Source organism: Arachis ipaensis, chromosome B5, assembly GCF_059453495.1.
Source record: "Arachis ipaensis isolate K30076 ecotype BB chromosome B5, ASM5945349v1, whole genome shotgun sequence".
Lineage (NCBI taxonomy): Eukaryota > Viridiplantae > Streptophyta > Magnoliopsida > Fabales > Fabaceae > Arachis > Arachis ipaensis.
The window spans coordinates 67,049,199-67,055,792 of record NC_142440.1 but is presented as its reverse complement, the minus strand read 5'-3'; the positions used below and the strand labels follow the sequence as shown (position 1 = coordinate 67,055,792).

Sequence of the window (6,594 nt, the reverse complement as noted above, 5' to 3'; positions counted from 1 at the left end):
CAACTCCCCGGCAACGGCGACATTTTGATGATCGGACTTTTGACGGTCTAGAATTCACAAATGAAATCTCGTTGCAAGTATAGTTTCTAAACCAACAATAATCCTTTCATACAAAAATTTGTTTGTCACAAGTACAAACCCCTAAAATCTATAAATCGAAGTATTCAAATCTCGGGTCGTTTTCCCTAGGAATTGCAATAAAGTGCCTTGTTATTGGTTATGGAGTATGTTTTGGGATTTTTTTGAGATGGTAGACAAGAAATATAAATGGAAAAGGAAATAAACTAATAAAAAGGGTCTTGGCAAGGTTAGGTGGTCAAGGATCTCTATCCTAATCACTAACCCCAACATAGGAATTGGCAAGGATCAACCCCATTAAGTCATCCTCTAACTAATAAAGGAAAGTTAAATGGGCTATGTCAATCCAAGTCTATAGGTCCTAGTTCTCCACCAAATCAATTAGTGAGATCTAGAGTTAATGGCTCCCAATCGTCAATCACTTAGACATTAGTAACTCAAGAGTTCCTAAGTTACCTTCCCAAGCCAAGAGCATAAAATTCTACTCTAACATCCTTCCAAGCATCTCATCAAACACTTGGAAGGCATAAAAGGAAAACATAGTAAAATTGCAAGGAAAGTAAATCTACACTACTCAATTGCAAGGAATTAAACATCAACAAAGCAAATCAATAATAAAAGAACATGAATCATAAATTGCATTAAAGGAAAATAGAAGAAGAAAGTGCATGAACATAAAAGTAAAGGATTACAAGAATTAAAAGCAAAACTAGAGAGAGGAAATGCAGATGAAGAAGAATTACAAAAGGAAAAGTAAATCAAAGCATGAATTAAACCTAGATCCAATAAATTCTAATCCTAATTCTAGAGAGAAGAGGGAGCTTCTCTCTCTAGAAGCTACTCTACATGATGCTAACACTTCAAAACAATTGCTCCCCCCTTGCTTGGACTTCAATTCTGCATGAAATACACTCAGAAACAAGTTGGATTTGGGCCTGGACAGCTCAGAAATCGCCCCAGCGTTTTGCCTTTAAGTGGGTCACGTGCTGATATTGGCACGTACGCGCCATGTGCGAGTGCGCATCGATTGTCAAATTCTTCATCCACGCGAACGCGTCATGTACGCGTGTGCGTGCTTATGCGAAATCACTTCTGCGCGTGTGCGCCTTGTACGCGTGCGCGTCCATTGATGCATTCCCAATCTTTGTTTCTTCATGCATTCTCCACTTTGTATACTTTTCTCCTCATTTCTTCCATTCAATACTTGCCTTATGAACCTGAAATCACTCAACAAACACATCAAGGCATCGAATGGAATAGTGAAGTAAAATCATCAATTTAAGGCCTAAAAAGCATGTTTTTACACTTAAGCACATTTCAAGGGAGAATTGCAAAACCATGCTATTTCATTGAATAAATGTGAGAAAAGTTGATAAAACCACCCAAATTAAGCACAAGATAAACCACAAAATCGGGGTTTATCACTCCACATGATTATCTACTTAAAGAAAACATAAAATAACAATGGAAAACAAACAAATATAATTAAATAACATTGGGTTGCCTCCCAATAAGCGCTTCTTTAATGTCAATAGCTTGACAATGAGCTGTTAGAGAGCTTCACAGAGACTCAGAGCTTAACGGTGGCCTCCCAACACCAAACTTAGAAGTTGAGTGTGGGGCTCTGTTTGACTCTGTATTGAGAGAAACTTTTTATGCGTCCTCTGCATGGTTACAGAAGAAGATCATTGAGCCTTAAACACAAGGTAGTCCTCATTTAATTGAAGGACTAACTCTCCTCTGTCCACATCAATCACAGCTTTTGCTGTGGCTAGGAAGGGTCTTTCAAGGATAATGGAGTCATCTTTATCCTTCCTAGTGTCTAGGATTATAAAATCAGCAGGGATGTATAGGCCTTCAACCTTCACTAAGACATCCTCTACAAGTCTATAAGCCTGTTTTCTTGATTTGTCTGCTATCTCTAGTGGCATTCAGAGTATCAATCTTAAGAACTCCTTTCTTTTGAGTCATCCCATTATTCACAGGATTTCATTCAGAAATGTACATGAACTAGTTATTTGCAACCATCTCAATAAGTTCCTGGGTTTCTGCAGGCATCTTCTTCAGATGAAGAGATCCACCAGCAGAGTGGTCCAATAACATCTTGGACAATTCAGACAGACCATCATAGAATATACATAAGATGCTCCATTCTGAAAGCATATCAGAAGGACACCTTCTGATTAATTGCTTGTATCTTTCCCAAGCTTCATAGAGGGATTCACCTTCCTTTTGTCTGAAGGTTTGGACTTCCACTCTAAGCTTACTCAGTTTTTGAGGTGAAAAAAATTTTGCCAAGAAAGTATTGACCAACTTTTCCCAAGAGTTCAGGCTTTCTTTAGGTTGTGAGTCCAACCATGTCCTAGCTCTGTCTCTTACAGCAAAGGGGAAAAGCATAAGTCTGTAGACCTCTGGATTAACCCCATTGGTCTTAACAGTTTCACAGATTTGCAAGAATTCAGCTAAAAACTGATGAGGATCTTCCAATGGAAGTCCATGAAACATGCAATTCTACTGCATTAGAGAAACTAATTGAGGCTTAAGCTCAAAATTGTTTGCTGCAATTGCAGGAATTGAGATGCTTCTTCCATAGAAGTCAGAAGATGGTGCAGTAAAGTCACCAAGCATCTTCCTTGCATCTCCACCATTGTTATTGGGTTCGGCCATGTCTTCTTCTTTTTCAAAAATTTCTATAAGGTCCTCTCCAGAGTGTAGTGCTTTAGCTTCTCTTAGCTTCCTCTTCAGAGTCCTTTTCAGGTTCAGGATCAACTTCAACAAGATTGTCTTTATCCTTGTTCCAGCTCATATGAAAAAGAAGAGAATAGAAAAGAAGAGGAATCCTCCATGTAGAACAGAAGTGTTTGTCAGGCACGCGTTCATAAGGGAGAAGGATGATGAGCGTCACACATAATCATCACCTTCATCACGTTCTTGGGTGCGAATGGATATCTTAGAAGCGAAATAAGATGAATTAAATAGAAAACAGTAGTAATTTGCATTAATCTTTGAGGAACAGCAGAGCTCCACACCTTAATCTATGGAGTGTAGAAACTCTACCGTATGAAAATACATAAGTGTAGGTCCAGGCATGGCCGAGATGGCCAGCCCCCAAAACGTGATCAAAGGATCATAAGGTAATCCAAAGATGCCTAATACAATAGTAAGAGGTCTTATTTATAATAAACTAGCTACTAGGGTTTACATGAGTAAGTATTTGATGTATAAATCCACTTCCGGGGCCCACTTGGTGTGTGTTTGGGCTGAGCTTAAGTGTTGCACGTGCAGAGGCCATTTGTGGAGTTGAACGCCAGTTTTTGTGCCAGTTTGGGCGTTCAACTCTGGTTTTGGATCCTTTTCTGGCGCTGGACGCTAGATTTGGGTAGAAAGCTGGCGTTGAACGCCAGTTTACATCGTCTATTCTTGGCCAAAGTATGGACTATTATATATTGCTGGAAAGCCCTGGATGTCTACTTTCCAACGCAATTGGAGGCGCGCCATTTAGAGTTCTGTAGCTCCAGAAAATCCACTTTGAGTGCAGGGAGGTCAGAATCCAACAGCATCAGCAGTCCTTTTTCAACCTCTGAATCTGATTTCTGCTCAAGTCCCTCAATTTCTGCCAGAAAGTACCTGAAATCACAGAAAAATACACAAACTCATAGTAAAGTCCAGAAATGTGAATTTAACATAAAATCTATTAAAAACATCCCTAAAAGTAACTAGATTCTACTAAAAATATACTAAAAACAATGCCAAAAAGCGTATAAATTATCCGCTCATCAAAGTCCCCAAGCACGGGAACCCTGGAGGCACATCAAGATCGCTTGAAATAACTTGAAAAAGAGGTTGAATATCAACGGGAAGCCGAGAGAGATTTGCAAAGAGAAGCAAGGCGACGTCACGAACTAGAGGACAAGCTCCTAAAGATCGAAGTCGATCTCAAAGCTAAAAATACCAGATCCAGCCACGAAGATAGCTCCCGCAAAGACCAAGACCCGTTCACCAAGGAGATTATGAAGGACAAAATCCCAAAAGACTTCAAACCTCCTGACATGACTCTATATGATGGCACGACAGACCCCGGTCATCATCTTAGCAACTTCCGAAGCAGAATGTATTTCACCGATGCCTCAGACGCAACTCGGTGCAAAGCCTTCCCTACTACTCTGACAAAGACAGCAACTAAGTGGTTCGACAACCTGCCCCCAGGTCCATCTCAAGCTTTGACGACCTGGCCAAAAAATTCCTAGCCAGATTCTCCATCTAAAAGGATAAAACTAAACATGCCCCAAGTCTACTAGGGATCAAGCAAGGAGATCGGGAAAGCCTTCGCAATTACATAGAAAGAATCAACAAGGCATGTTTAGATATATAAAATCTACCAACAGAAGCAGCCATTATGGGCCTCATCAATGGCCTACGAGAGGGACCCTTTAGTCACTCCATATCGAAAAAACATCCCACATCTCTAAATGAAGTCCAAGAACGAGCAGAAAAGTACATCAACATGGAGGAAAACTCCCGATTATGAGAAACCTCAAAATCCGGATTCGCCTATAAAGATAAAGAGACCAAGAAAAAAGAAGATCAGCACAGGGAGAAGATAAAAAAATACCACAATTACACCCCTCTTCGGGTGTCTCTTGTGGATGTCTATCGAGAAGTATGCCACACTGAAAAGATACCCCCACCTCGTCAACTCAAAAGCAAGAAAGGAGGAGGAAATCGGACAGAATACTGTGAATACCATCGAATCTATGGACATCCCACCAATGAGTGCTTCGATTTGAAGAACATTATAGAAAAATTGGTAAGAGAGGGGAGGCTAGATCAGTACTTAGCCAACAAAGCCGACGAGCCAAAAAAAAGAAAGGACGAAGAGGTCGGACGAAGAGGTCGGACGAACCAAACGACCACCTCGCACCCCGGAGAGACATGTCCACATGATACATGGAGGATTTGCAGGAGGAGGAGTCTCCAAATCATCTCGCAAAAGACATCTAAAAGAGATATATCATGACGAGGGAGGAGAAGGAGCACCTAAACTCCCCACTATCGCCTTCACTAAAGAAGACACAGCTGGCATCGTCTTAGGGCATGACGACCCCATGGTCATCACTATCATATTAGCCAATGCTAATCTCCACCGCACGTTGGTAGACCAGGGAAGCTCGGCAGACATTCTGTTCAAAACGGCCTTCGACAAACTCGGCTTAGATGAAAAAGAGCTCAAAGCATATCCGAACAGCCTATTCGGGCTGGGAGATACTCCAATCCAACCACTTGGATATATCTCCTTGCACACCACCTTTGGAAAAGGAAATTGGTCAAGGACACTCAGCATAGACTATATAGTGGTTGACGTAGGTACAACCTACAATGCCCTGATAGGTCGGACCACGCTAAATCAGCTCGGTGTGGTAGTCTCGACTCCACATCTGTGCATGAAGTTCCCGACCATAGAAGGAATTGCAACAGTAAGAGCAGACCAAAAGACAGTGCGCCGCTGCTATAACGAAAGTTTGAACCTCAGAGGCAAAGGAGAAGAAATCCACACCATTGAGCTCGGGAGAGTTTGAGGACGGGAAGAACTTCGCCCACAACCTGAAGGCAAAACAGAGAAAGTTTAAATCGAAGATAGTCTAGATAAAACGACCAATATTGGTACAATCCTAAAAGGGGACAAAAAGGAGTCCCTCATACAGTTCTTGCAAAACAATGTTGACCTCTTTGCATGGAAGGCCGCAGACATGCCGGGCATAAACCCTGAGTTAATGTGCCATAAGCTGGCAGTTTACCCAGGATCTCGGCCAGTACAGCAGAAACGTAGAAAGCTCGGACCAGAATGATCCCAAGCTGTCGAAGAGCAGGTACAAGCTCTACTGGAGGTAGGATTCATAAGGGAAGTCAAATACCCACTATGGCTAGCTAACGTCGTCTTGGTGAAAAAATCAAATGGAAAGTGGCGGATGTGCACCGACTACACCGATCTCAATAAAGCCTTCCCAAAAGATCCTTATCCACTCCCAAGTATCGACGCCCTGGTGGATGCCTCCTCTAGATACAAATACCTCTCGTTTATGGATGCCTACTTGATCTAAAGATATAATTGTCGTGTCGGTATAGAATTTCCTCAATTGAATGAATTCTCGTTGCAAGTATAGTTCTACACCAACAAACAATCCTCCCAATCAAAAATATTGGTTGTCACAAGTAACAAACCCCAATGAATTTATAACCGAAGTATTTAGACTCCGGGTCGTCTCCCTAGGAAACAATGGAGTGCATGCGTATTGGCTATGATGGGGTAAAGGGGGTTTTGATTTGATATTGGTGCGAGAAGAGTAAATGACAAGAAAAGTAAATTAGGCAAGTAATTAAAAAAAGCAATTAATAAAGGAGGAGACATTCATGGCAATGGATTGAGTTCATAGGCTTTCTATCCTAGTCATGCATGACCAATTCATCTTATTTAGTTAACTCACACATCGGGAGAATGTCAAACAAGATTAATTAATC

General features: G+C 41.4%; 1 non-coding gene across 1 annotated transcript; it reads left to right on the top strand.

The window, feature by feature from the left end:
• Nucleotides 1-2,235: 2,235 nt before the first annotated feature.
• On the top strand, nucleotides 2,236-2,343 carry LOC148564507 (small nucleolar RNA R71). The gene has a single exon (XR_015884026.1). It is a non-coding gene; the product is annotated as a small nucleolar RNA R71 (small nucleolar RNA).
• The last annotated feature ends 4,251 nt before the right edge of the window (nucleotides 2,344-6,594 follow it).